Genomic DNA, 13173 nt, shown 5'->3' on the forward strand with positions numbered 1-13173 from the left:
GCCTGAGACCACTTTCTTAGCCATGAATTCATTTGGGGTCTGATGGAGTCACATGAAAGAATGGTTGAAGGCCGATGCTTTAGTTTTTTACTCTTGCTGTAACAAATTACCTCAAACCTGGAGGCTTAAACGACACAAAAGTGCTATCTTACATTTCTGGTGGCCAGAAGTCTGACACAGTTCTCACTGGGCTAACTCCAAGGGCACAACAGGACTGCATTCATTCCAGAGGCTCTAGGGGGAAAATCGATTTCCCTGACTTTTCCAGCTTCTAAAGGTACCTGTATTCTTTGCTCACCACCCCTTTCCTCCTTCTTCAAGACCAGCAATGTTCTATCTGTGATCCTTCTTCCACAGGCACATCCCCCTCTGACTCTCCTCCTCTAGCTTTAAGCACACTCACCTTGACATTACATTGGGTCCAACCAGATAGTCCAAGATAATCCCCCTATTGTAAGGTCGGTTCATTCGCAGTTTCTTCCACGAAACAGAACACATTCACAGGCTCTGGGGATTAGGATGTGGCTGTCTCGGGGAGGGGCAGGGGCATCATTCTGTTTCCCTCAGTCTGGATAACATGAGAACTGAGCAGACCATGAAGAAGAATGAGAGCACCCACCGGACCCAAGCACACACAGAGGAAAGAGCTATGGCGGGTGATTCCCGGGTGTCTCTGCTGAACATCAAAGACCTGTTAGTGGCAAGAGTTGGCTTGTCATTGTCAGTGACCCACATTTGTGACAAGAGTATCCAGGCCCTCTAGCTCCCCAAGACTGTCACTGTCAGCAGCAGATGCACTGACTCAGTCTCATACCCCCAACATGGTTTAAAATGTGGAGAATTCCCCTGGGATCTCAAAGGGGATCAATATTACAACTGGAGAGACTCTTTGAAACTGGAAACATTGAAAAGTCAACAAGCTCTCATTTATCATTCAAATTCTGCTCAGATTGAACAATGTACCCAAATTGCCTCCATGCCACCCTATTCATTGTGGAAGGAGAATGCTACCTGTTTTGTCCTCTGCATTAAGCAGAGCAGGGTAGCAGAGAAGACAATAGACTTTTGCTAGTTTAAGCAAAGAAGGATTTATTTTGGGTTTCTAATGGTTTATAGGATCAGCAGGGGAGCCCAGGAAACAGACCGGAAGCCGAGCTTCTAGGCCCAACACCCAAAGCCACACGCAGAACTGGCCACCAACTGCTGCTGCTCTTGGGGGACTCCTCACTGGGCCGGGAATCCACCACCAGAGTGGTGGGCTCCGGGGCTGTCCACCACCCCTTCCTGAGGAAGCCACCTCCACGAAATTGAGAAGCGATGCCACAGCTGCTGAAGATGGAACCGCGATCTTGACCACTATAGTCTCACATCCCCATCCGTATGCTTCGTGTCCAGCCTCCTGCCTCACTTAGCTCAGCTCTGAAGTCAGGCATTCCAGGAGGGGAGTTGCTCGGCAGAACCCCACCTCATCTGGAGGTCAGGCCAGGAGAAGGCAGGGCTAAAGGAGAGCTCTCAGGAGAGTACTGGGAGAGATGGGGAGTCATTAGCCCATGGTGCCAATCGTCACCATCAGTGAGAGGGTGGACAAGATTTAGTACCAGAAGCTTGGGAAGGACCACCACAGAAGGCGATCCCCTACATGATGATCATCAGAATGGAATCTGAACCAAGACTGCACAGTGTGTGCTGCCTCGTCCTCTTTTGCTGCTTTCCATCTTTCCTTCTTAGCAACGTTTCTGAAGCTCGTGTTGGTGTGGTGTTTGAGTTGGCTCCCGTTTTAGTTGAACTAGTTCACTTATTCCAGCTTTGTGGCGGCCCCAGCGATATATGTACATATTTTGCCTGCGTATGGCTATCTTTTCCTTTTTTCCTTGAGGGAAAATATATCAGCATAGAATCCGTGGCGTTAATCCAGACAAAACAGCACAGCAGAACAGCCACCACCAGCAGAGTTCTCTGGTTGACTCATGGGAATTGGGAATTAATGACCAAATGTAAACAGTGGAGGGGTGCCAACTGGGGCCCTCTTCTAGCAAATCATCTCCTGTGGCATGTGAAAAAAAGAGGCTGGGAAAAGCCCTGCTGCGGGCGTCTTGCCATTCACTGCGGCTAGTTCACTGTCATTATCACTCAGGGCACAGCGATGTGTGATTTTAGAGACAACCTTCTCTTGCGTGCTTCTCAAATGGCCTTCTTTGAGAGTCACCTGTAAGGTAGGGGCTTCCTCCATCAGTCAGGGCTAAGGCCTATTTGCCATATGGCACAGGTGTTCCCAAAGTCGTCACCATGCAGTCGGTACCAAGGAGAAAGATGCACGGGCATTCCGCCTGCTCAAGAGCAAACCCTCAGCTGACCTCACCTGACCCAGACCAAAGAGAGATGACAGATACAACAGATATGGATAGATCCTGGGTGGTAGATATAGACAGATAGGATCAAGATCTAACAAAGAGAAGATGATGATGATGATGATGATGATGATGACAGACATCAAGATGTGAAGATATCACAGCACCAGTTGCTCATAGAGTTTGAACAATCACACTCATGCTCCCTACCAGGCCTCTCCCTCTCCCTCTGGCTCCTTCTAGGAGCTTCTGCTCAGAAGCTGCTGGAGGTGTCAGGGGCCTCAGGGGGACACTGCAGACATATTTCTCCACCACTGGGGCCCCGTGTCTGCCTGTTCTCATGATGGAAGCATCACCCCCAGCACATCCATCCCGTCTAGTCTCAGCCCCAAGCAGCACAGTGTCCTGTGCAGAAGGGGAGTGCCACTTGTCCCAAGTCTGTCACGCTTTCTCATCTGAGCCCCGAAGCAAGGTGGCATGCTCCCAGAGTCATGCAAGAGCTTCCTGAAAGCAACCCACTCCATTCTGCGTGAAGCTCCTCTTGGCCCAACGCTGTCTGTGCCCCCCATCCATGCGAGCACTCAGCCAGGTGAGTCCCCAAAACCTTCTCTGCCAATGCTCCTCCCCTCCAGCTTCGGGGTGTGTGCACAGGGGCTCTGTCTGTCGAGCATGCTCGCGTGTGCTAGCATGCCAGAAAGCACAGGTTAGACTGAGCCAAAAGCCCCCATTTGCTTAAAGGGAGGACACTAAAAGGTTGGAGACTCTGGGCAGGCTGGGAGAGCTGGAGGGGCTGGAGGAAGCTGGGAGAGGCTGGGAGAGTGGAGGGGCTGGAGGAAGACCTCACCTTAGGCTGCAATGTTCAGTGTGCAACCCTGCCAGACAACATCGCCACACTCCTCCGTTCCCTACTCTGCTAACAATCTGTTCTAAACCCCAGAGGAGACCCGAGTCTGGTCCCCAGACCACGACATACGGCAGCTCAGGTACAGGCTCTGAGCTCGGCCACAGACCCAAGCAGCTCAGGAGTGTTTCCAGGACCAGGTTACCCCCCACTTCAGTGGGGGTGATGAAGGAGCACCCATACCTCTGCAGGTCCCAGTATGCCAGAGGACTGCTTACTTGATCCAAATTGAGGAAGGGTTGACACCGAGCAGTGCTCACATACTGAAGCAAGGTGCAGCATGACAGGGAAGGAAAGGCAAGGTGCAGATAGAAATCTTTGCTTTGGCAAATTGGGTTTTTGTATTTTTCTGGAAGGTTGCATTGACTACAAGGCCCAGCATAAGTCTCAAGTGTGGTGTGAGTACAGGAGCCCAGGAAACATTCTACACTGGATGGAGTTGCCAATATGTCTCATTCTGGCTACTTACAGGGACCTAGGACAGACCAAATCCTCCTGGGGCACAGCTCTCCGGATCCAAGCTGTGGGTCTGGTTCGGCCCACCCTCCATCTACACCCTGTTGGTCATGCAGTAGAGAGGGTTAAAGCTGCTCAGTGGCAGCAAAACCTTACAACAGGCCTGTTAGGAATCTCAGATGCTTTGTAAATGCTATAAACTGTCAGCCGTGAGTACATTCTCAGTGCCAACAGTCAGGAAAAACACACAGAATGTTTAAGCAAACATCTCTTGAGCCCTTCTTTTGGTTGGCTTCTGCTGTTTGTTCTGTGTGGCCAGTTGGAGACTGGGCTCAAAGTCAAGATAAGCTGGAGACCTTTGCTTCGGTTAAAGCCCCATGATTCTTTTTTCCAAGCCCAAGTCTAGAACTTGGAAAAGAACCAACTCCACATGGCATTGGACCTTCCATGTGTCCTTCAAGGAGTAACTCCCAACACTAACTGCTTTGAGATTTCAAGGTTTTTTCTGAAGGAAGAATATGGGGAGGACAGCCTTCTGCACAAAGTTTTCATATCCACTTGAACCAGCCCATTGTCGTGTTTCAATAAATGGTGTACGTCACCTTGATGCTTGGGCTTCTTTAAAGTCATTGCACATTTGTGTCAGTAAAGGGAAAAAGTCAGCTATTATTTCAACCACAGAAATGATCTTTAACGTCAAAACAACCCACGTTCTAGATTGCCAGAATGTTCTCTCTCTCTCTCTGAGCGCTTCTAGTTCTGCATACATTTTTTTGGTAGCTTGGTTGTATGCTGCCTGGAATTGCACTTTGCAGTAAAGGCCAAGTAGCCCTTTCATTCTAACTTGTTACTCATCAAGAAAGAGGTCTTTTATCACGTCAGGAACCTGGAAAATGCTCTCTCCCCTGTGGCCATGCTGTTAAATAATGATCTCGTGTAACTTAAGTAAAAACAGACTGGCTGCTTTCTGAGACAAATCCCCGCCCCACACACAGCCTGAGCCCCCATCAGACACAGGAGGGCTGTGAGCAGACGGAGCCCACAGAGCCTCGGTCTTTGTGCAGATGAGCCCACCACACCCACCGGAGCCACTGTGGTGCATTTTTGATGACACTATGGAATAATGACTGCAGAGCCTCGTTTAAATCACGTGTCTGGTTGCATTTAACAATAGCTCAGGAGGTCAAGGAGAGCCATAAGATGCAGTCATGTTGAAAGCAGAAGGAAGGCAGCCTCCTAGTCAGGGCTTGCTGCCAGCAGCCCCAGATAATGATTCTTCCACCTGCTCCCGTGGCCAAACAGAACTGTGAGTCTGTGCATCCAAGATCCGTGTTCTTTGTTTTCACTTGTGTGTGTTTTCTAAATCTTCCATCACAAACATGCCTTTCTTTTCCTTTCACCCCAGCCTCTGCCCATATCGTAGGTTGTGTGTAGGTCAGGCTGCTGAGGACCCTAAGGCAGGCTGCCCCATGGGGACAGATGGCACGTACCGATTGGCCCACTGAGTCAGTGAGCCTGTGGGACTTCTGCATCAGGCTCCGCGGCTGAACATCTGGAGTCGCTGCTTTACCTTTGCAAGTCAGCTCTGTCACGTTCATTCACCCCCAGGGACACGTCCACAGCCTCCTGCTTCAAAGACGTTGCGCTTGCCCCTGGCCTCCCTCCTCTGCCTGGACAGCCCTCCCCAGAGAGCCGGCCATCCTGGCTGCAGGCTCCCTGCTGATGCCACCTCTGCAGTGAGGTCTTCCCGCTGCCCGCCCCCCCCCCCCATTTCATCTTTCTCTGTAGCACTCACCACCACCAACGTCCTCTGAGCTCAATCATTTGTGTCACTCTTGTGCATTTCTGTCTGACCCCACCCAACAGCGGCCTCTTGTGAGGGAAGAGATCGGGGTCTGTTTTCCTCACTGTGGCTGTATCCTCAGCAACTAGGACGTATAGTGTATCTTCGATGAAAATCAGGTTTTGTATAGTGAAGATGCAGTTGTGTTTTCTGCTTTTCTATCCAGCCCTCTACTACATTGTTTCCCTGTCTTTGCAGAAGCATCGACTTTTCAAATCAGAAAAAAAATCACTTAAACCTTAAGTGGATCTAACAATCTTCTTGGGGGGAGGGCTCCTGTGCCTGGTGGCAGGAGTCCCCATCCATGGTTAGGTGTGGAGCCCTTTGAGGATGTAATAAAACAACTTCGCATATTCTCCTCAAGGGGCACAAAATGTACTCATTCTTATACACACATTTCTTCGACACCTTCAGGAAGGTCCCAGACCCTCATGCCCCTCAAATTAAGAACGCTGGGTCAAGATCAGTGACCCTTTTCACCTTATGTCACCCCTGTCCCCCAAAGACACCTCAGGATTCTTGAAGATGTCACTGAAAACACTTCCATCTTTGTGTTGAATGCCATCAGGCACAGAGCCTACCACAATCTCTGTTTCTCACTGAAGGAATTTCCCTTCTGCTCCTGCTGAATGAGGTAGCAACAGTCTACTCTGTGCGCACCCGCCCCCTCCCCTCCCCCGCCCCCTCCTCCCCCCCCCCCGGCTACCCCCCTTCCTCCCCCCCAGAAAGGGGCAGGAGGAGGTAGTTAGAGACACCACCGAGAACATGGCCTCCAGGCCAATTGTGAGGCCCGCCTGTTACCACAAACCAGTGCTTGTGACTGGCCTGCTTGTTTGTCTTTGCTGCATTCCCATGAGGTCACATGTGTCCTTAAAGCAACATTTTCCATCCCCTGAGTTGAGATTACCTGAATGACACTTGGTTCCTCTCAACAAGCAGAGTCTGAAGAGCATGGTGCTGGGAGCCCACCTCTGCTGGGGCCGCTGGCGGGGACTGTCCCCTTGGCAGAGGGGAGAGTCCCCTGAACAAAGCTCCCCCAGGGGCCCACCCATGCCCCTCACTGCCCACTTTCCCAGCCAAAGTCCAGGGCTCACCGAGTGCTCAGCCCCCTGGGACTTTCAAACTCTGAGGAGAACTTTACTGTAGGTGGGTCTTTGAGATTCCCAGAGGAAAGAAGTCAAGACAAATAAAACCAAACATAAAAATAAAAAAAACAAAGCTAGTCATTTGTTTGCCGTCTCCACTTTCATATCTTTGGAGTCGCTTTCCTATTTCCCAAATCCTACAAGTCAGTGCTTACAGCTTGACTGCGCCTCTCATTCCACACCCCCGGCTCCACCAGCTGCTCTCTCCACTGCTTCTTAGCTGGCCTGGTGTGGATCCTGCATCCTGATGTGTAAACCTGAACCTCTGCCCCTGGGACTCCCCAGCACACTGGGTGGCATTCTGGTAGATGCTAAGTTAATTCTTCTCAATTATCGGTCGGTGCCCAGTATGGTGCCCCATGGCACTCACAGCCTTTCCAGTCCCCAGCCCTGGCTCCTTGTCTCTCCCTCCCCATCTAGTCACCTTCTGTTTATAGAAGAGAAGCCATGGCTTTTGGACCTTTTCGCCAGGAAGGGTGCTCTGTACCTGGGGGAATGGTATTACCACCATATTCAGCCCTTCTCAGTGGAACAACCACAAGCCAGAAACTTCCTCTGCCTGTTCAGTGGCTCTGGGAACTGGGCTAAAGCCTGGCAGGTGGGAGGGGCTGGAAAGCAGGAGTTCTGTCCTTCTCTTAGTGGCTGTGTGATTGGGAAAGGTGGATTGACTTCCCTGGTCCTCAGTTTCTGTCATCTGAAGAGTGAAGTGAGGTCACCATGCCTGCCTCCCAGAATGAGGTGAGAGACCCACATGTTTTGAAGCACAGCACCCATGAGTGGCTAAGGCGGAAACAGTGCCAGGCACTCACAAACTGCTTCGTGTTCACCCTGGGCTCAGAGAGTTACTTGTCCCGCTCCCCTACTTATAGGTAGAGCCAAGGGATGGTTCTCACCAGTGGCATGAGGGCTAAAATGAGGGATCTTATACCTAAGCCTGGCCCATAAATCAGCTTCCTGCACACTCTCCCCTGTCCCCTTCTGGGCTAGCAGTTCCCCAATGTGGAAAGAGCCAGATCTTTAAACAACTCAGTGGAACAGAGTCCTTCCCAACCTCCAACCACATCAGGGTGTGACAGGACTGAGCAATAAACTTTGATTGTGATGAGCCACTGAGACTTCAGAATTTCTTTATTTTGGTGACCTCACTTGGCCTACAGGTAGCCAAACACATAGCCTATAGCCCAGATGTGTTTTGTTTTGGACAGGGTGAAATTTTTTTAATTGGAATTTAAATGCCCTAGAGTAAAAAATGAAATGAAATGAAATAAAATAATAAAATAAAATAAAATAAAATAAATGCCCTGGAGTACATGCTTGCTCATTTGCCACAATCCCCACTACTCCCTATTGCTCTATACCGAGCAACTTTGCAAATTTACCTGCCTACCTCCATTAAATACTTGAGTTTTGAGACCTAAAAAGTGGTGGATTGAAATCACTTTTTGATGAATGCTTCAGATCATTCTTATCTTATCCTGTGACATGTTCAGGTGGATAACAGAGGTTTACTGAAGTAAGAGGAATAGCATAGCCTATCAAGAGTATGGGTGCAGGTAGCTGGGGTTACAAGATGTATGCAGTACAATATGGTTAGAAATGACCTGGCTTCTCCTACTAGAACTGATCCAAGAATTCAGCCAAGTTGCAGGGTACAAAATCAACGTACAGAAATCGGTTGCATTTTTATACACCAATAATGAAGCAACAGAAAGAGAAATCAAGAAACTGATCCCATTCACAATTACACAAAAAACCATAAAATACCTCGGAATAAACCTAACCAAGGACACAAGAGATCTGTACGATGAAAACTATAGAAAACTTATGAAGGAAATTGAAGAAGACACAAAGAAATGGAAAAACATTCCATGCTCATGGATAGGAAGAATAAATATAGTTAAGATGTCATTACTACCTAAAGCACTCTACACATTCAATGCAATTCCAATCAAAATTGCACCAGCATACTTCTCAAAACTAGAACAAACTATCCAAAAATTTGTATGGAACCACAAAAGACCCCGAATAGCCAAAGTAATACTGAAAAATAAAACCAAAACGGGAGGTATCACCATCCCAGACTTCAGCCTCTACTACAAAGCTGTCATCCTCAAGACAGTATGGTATTGGCACAAAAACAGACCCATAGACCAATGGAACAGAATTGAGAACTCAGAAGTGGACCCAAAAGTATACAGCCAACTGATCTTTGACAAAGCAGGAAAGAATATCCAATGGAAAAAAGACAGCCTTTTTAACAGATGGTGTTGGGAGAACTGGACAGCAACATGCAGAAGAATGAAACTAGATCATTTTCTCACACCATGCACAAAAATCAACTCAAAATGGATAAAGGACCTGAACGTGAGACAGGAAACTATCAACACCCTAGAGGAGAAAGCAGGAAACAACCTCCTTGACCTCCACCGCAGCAACTTCTTACTTGACACATCCCCAAAAGCAAGGGAATCAAGAGCAAAAATAAACTGTTGGGACCTCATCAAGATTAAAAGCTTCTGCACAGCCAAGGAAACAACCCAGAAAATTAATAGGCAACCAACGGAATGGGAAAAGATAGTTGCAAATGACATATCAGATAAAGGGTTAATATCCAGAATCTATAAGGAACTCACCAAACTACACGCCCGAAAAACAAACAACCCAGTGAAGAAATGGGCAGAAGACATGAACAGACACTTCTCCAAAGAGGACATCCAGATGGCCAACAGACACATGAAACGATGCTCAGCATCCCTCCTCATCAGGGAAATACAAATCAAAACCACACTGAGATACCACCTCACGCCAGTCAGAGTGGCTAAAATGAGCAAATCAGAGAACTCTAGATGCTGGCGAGGATGTGGAGAAACGGGCACCCTCCTACACTGTTGGTGGGAATGTAAACTGGTACAGCCCCTCTGGAAAACAGTGTGGAGGTTCCTCAGGAAACTAACAATAGAACTCCCTTATGACCCAGCAATAGCACTGCTAGGAATTTACCCAAGGGATACAGAAATGCTGAGGCATAGGAGCACATGTACCCCAATGTTCATAGCAGCACTCTCCACAATAGCTAAAACATGGAAAGAGCCTAAGTGTCCATCAACAGATGAATGGATCAAGAAGATGTGGTTTATCTATACCATGGAATACTACATGGCAATGAGAAACAATGAAATCTGGCCATGTGTAGCAACATGGATGGACCTTGAGGGTGTTATGCTGAGCGAAATAAGTCAGGCAGAGAAGGACAAATATCATATGTTTGCACGTATAGGAGGATTAGGAGGAACTTGACGGAGGAACAAGGGGGAGAAGAAGGGCGGAAATGGTGGGGGAAAGGGAGAGAGGCAAACCATGAGAGACTCTTGAATGCTGACAAAAACTGAGGACTGATGGATGTGGGGGGGAGGGGGGAATGGGCATGGAGGAGGGCACTTTGGGGATGAGCACTGAGTGTTATGTAGAAACTAATTTGACAATAAACTATTTGTAAAAAAAAAAAAAAAAAAAAAAAAAAAAGAAATGACCTGGCTTCTAAATCAGACACCCTGGTTCCGGTTTTGGCTCCATCACTTAAAAGCAACATGGCATCCACCAAATCACATGTCAGGGCCTCAACTTCTTTGTTTTCAAAATAAGGGTTTTAAATGAACACTCTGTGGGGTCTCCTTTAATTTTACGATTAGTCAGCTTGGGCCACCATCACAAAACACCACAGACTGCATGACTTAAACAACAGAAATTTGTTTTATCACATTCTGGAGGCCAGAAGTCTGAATCAAGGATCAGCTTGGGTCAGTTCCTGGTGGGAGCTCTCTTCCTGGCTTGTAGATGGCTGCCTTCTTGCGGTGTCTTCACATGGTGCAGAGAGAGTTCTGGTGTCACTTCCTCTTCTTATCTGGGCACCTGCTCCATCATATCAGCCCCCCTTATGATGTCATTTAACCTTTGTCACCTCTTCCTTATCTCCAAGTACAGTCACACTGCGTGCTAGGGTTTTAACATATGGATGGGGGGGAAGGGGACTCAAGCACTTGGTCTGTAACAGATCCTTTTATTTTCAGGATGTTCAGAGAAGGGAATGTGTCAGCAGAGTGAGGCAGGCAAGGAGGGTGACTGGCCAGACCTGCTGAGTGAAGGGAGTACTTGGGAGCTGAAGATGTTCACTTCTATCAAAAATGCTTATCCTCATTCCAGACAGCTTTGGGTCTAAAATGTCATTCTGAGATTGTCCTTGAAAGCCTTCTCTGAGATGGAGAAAAATCAGCACTGCTCATGTGTGTCCCTGGCCCTGAGTTAGCAGGCTCGAGTCCTTCACCACTTGTGCTGATTTTCTCTTCAGCTGGAGACACAGACACTCCCTTGGTACAGACTGTTGGTTTTTTCCATTTCTCAGATAAGAGGCAATAATCCTAACCCGCTAACAAAAAACAATGAGAAGTAATTAGCAGATGCTGACCAAGAGCCCTGAAATACACAAAGTATAAACCATGAACGATTCTGAAATATAAAAGTATCTGTTTTGCAACACTTGGGTACAGCACTGGACACTCTGTCCTTTTGTACAGTCTCTGCAAATTAAAAAGCCCAGCGACACCAAGGGTAAGCTCAGAGCTCCCAGCCCAGTGGTGTCCTTGGACTTGACAATCAACCATTTGATCTCTTCAAAGGTACAGAATTCCCCTAAGCACCTCTGAGCCTGCAAGGATACACTTGGGTTATAGTGGGTGTTCATTCATACTATGTTGGTGACTTAGAAGAACTTGCCATCTCACAGCAAGATACAGATCCTTTACAAGACCATAGAATTCAGCCTTCCTCCATCACAGTGCACCTGTGTGACTCTGCACATGACATTTGACCTCTCAGGGCTTGTGCTTAGACGTCTGACAACGGAAATGGGCAGAGAGGGGAGTTTGACAAGATGAAGGCAAAGGAGTTCTTAGCAACTGCCTGCATTTTTAAGAGGAGGTGTGTTAAAAGCAGAGCTAACGCTGTCCCAACAGGGCCAGGAAGGAAGGTGGTTTTGTGTGGGGATCTCCTGGGTAAAAAAGCCCTAAAGGATAGAGTGTTTTCAAGAGGCATGACGTCTGCTTAAGTAACAGTGTCTTCAGATAGTCCTGTGCCTGGTCCAGGGACACTGTCCAGATGTCACCTATGACATAAAATAGGGGCCCACAGGACAGCGAGGCCACAAAGCTCTGAAGCCAGAAATGGAGTGAGACATTCTTGGGGGGAAGGGATCTCTCAGCCTTGCAGGGACTCTGGCCCAAGGCAATGCAGCAGGAGAGAAGACATCACCGGATCTAGGACACGGCATTGACCAGTCGGTTTGAGGCTCCTTGAGACCCAAGGCCAGCCAGCAATCTATAGGAGCAGCTGGGCTGAAAAAGGTTGCACTGTCTGCTAAGATTATGCTCCCCAAGGAGGGAAAGTTGGAGTCTTTGTGTTCCTATTAAAATCCCTCTTTCTTCTGTGCTCCCATAGCCTACATCAACCTTGGAAACTGGCAATTGATGCACAGACCTGTACCATCCTCTATAGCATAATGAAATGTGGGCACATAAGGGAGGCTGGGTCTAGGGGGCCCAAGACAGATGGAAAACCAAGCCAACTGGGATTCCCTGGAACAAGACAGGCAGTAAACAGATACACGCATGAATAGATGAAAATGGAATTTCTATTATCCAAACACCCACACCACTAGCAAGTTAGATTTATAGCAGGACTTTGGGAAAGACGATTCCCTTGCCTAAAAACTCACTTAGGTCTCCCCTAACTGAAGGACACCTACTCACCACCCTCCAGCTGCCCTGAGCTCTCTTCCTTTCACCTGCTCTCACCCCACCTCCACTTCCTCAACACCCACTCCTTGTTAACCCATTGCAGTCAAGGTCACACCCCCACCATTTACTGGAAGGCTTTCCGCAGCCACAGATGACCTTTTCATTGCCAGATGCAATTTTTCATGCTTATTCCTTGAAAGCTCCTAGTAACTTCCCCGTGAAACTTTATCCTCTGTCTTTACTGGCTCTCCCCTTCTCAATACAGCCCAAGTTCTTCACAAGATCCTGGCCCTGGCCCTCTTCTCCTTTTGCCCTCCTTCTCCTGTCTCCTTGGCGATTCCATGCACTCCAACCACTTCTCGTCTCACCGCTGTGAGCCCATCCCACATGGAACTCTCTGTCCTGAATACCCGCCTGAGTCAGAGGGCTGCATTTTTGACCATTTGAACTTTGCTTGTACATTCCTCAGTCATTCTCCAGTACTTCTCTTCCAACCTACTTTTACAAATGCCTCTTTTCCATTTATTCTCTCTCTTTTTTTTAAATGTTTATTTATTTTTGAGAGAGAGAGACAGAGCGCGAGTGGGGGGAGGGACAGAGAGAGAGGAAGACACAGAATCTGAAGCAGGCTCCACGCTCTCAGCTGTCAGCACAGAGCCCGATGTGGGACATGAACCCATGAACCGTGAGA

This window comes from Hyaena hyaena, unplaced genomic scaffold, assembly GCF_003009895.1.
Source record: "Hyaena hyaena isolate Hyena2069 unplaced genomic scaffold, ASM300989v1 scaffold_1222, whole genome shotgun sequence".
NCBI classification, from domain to species: domain Eukaryota; kingdom Metazoa; phylum Chordata; class Mammalia; order Carnivora; family Hyaenidae; genus Hyaena; species Hyaena hyaena.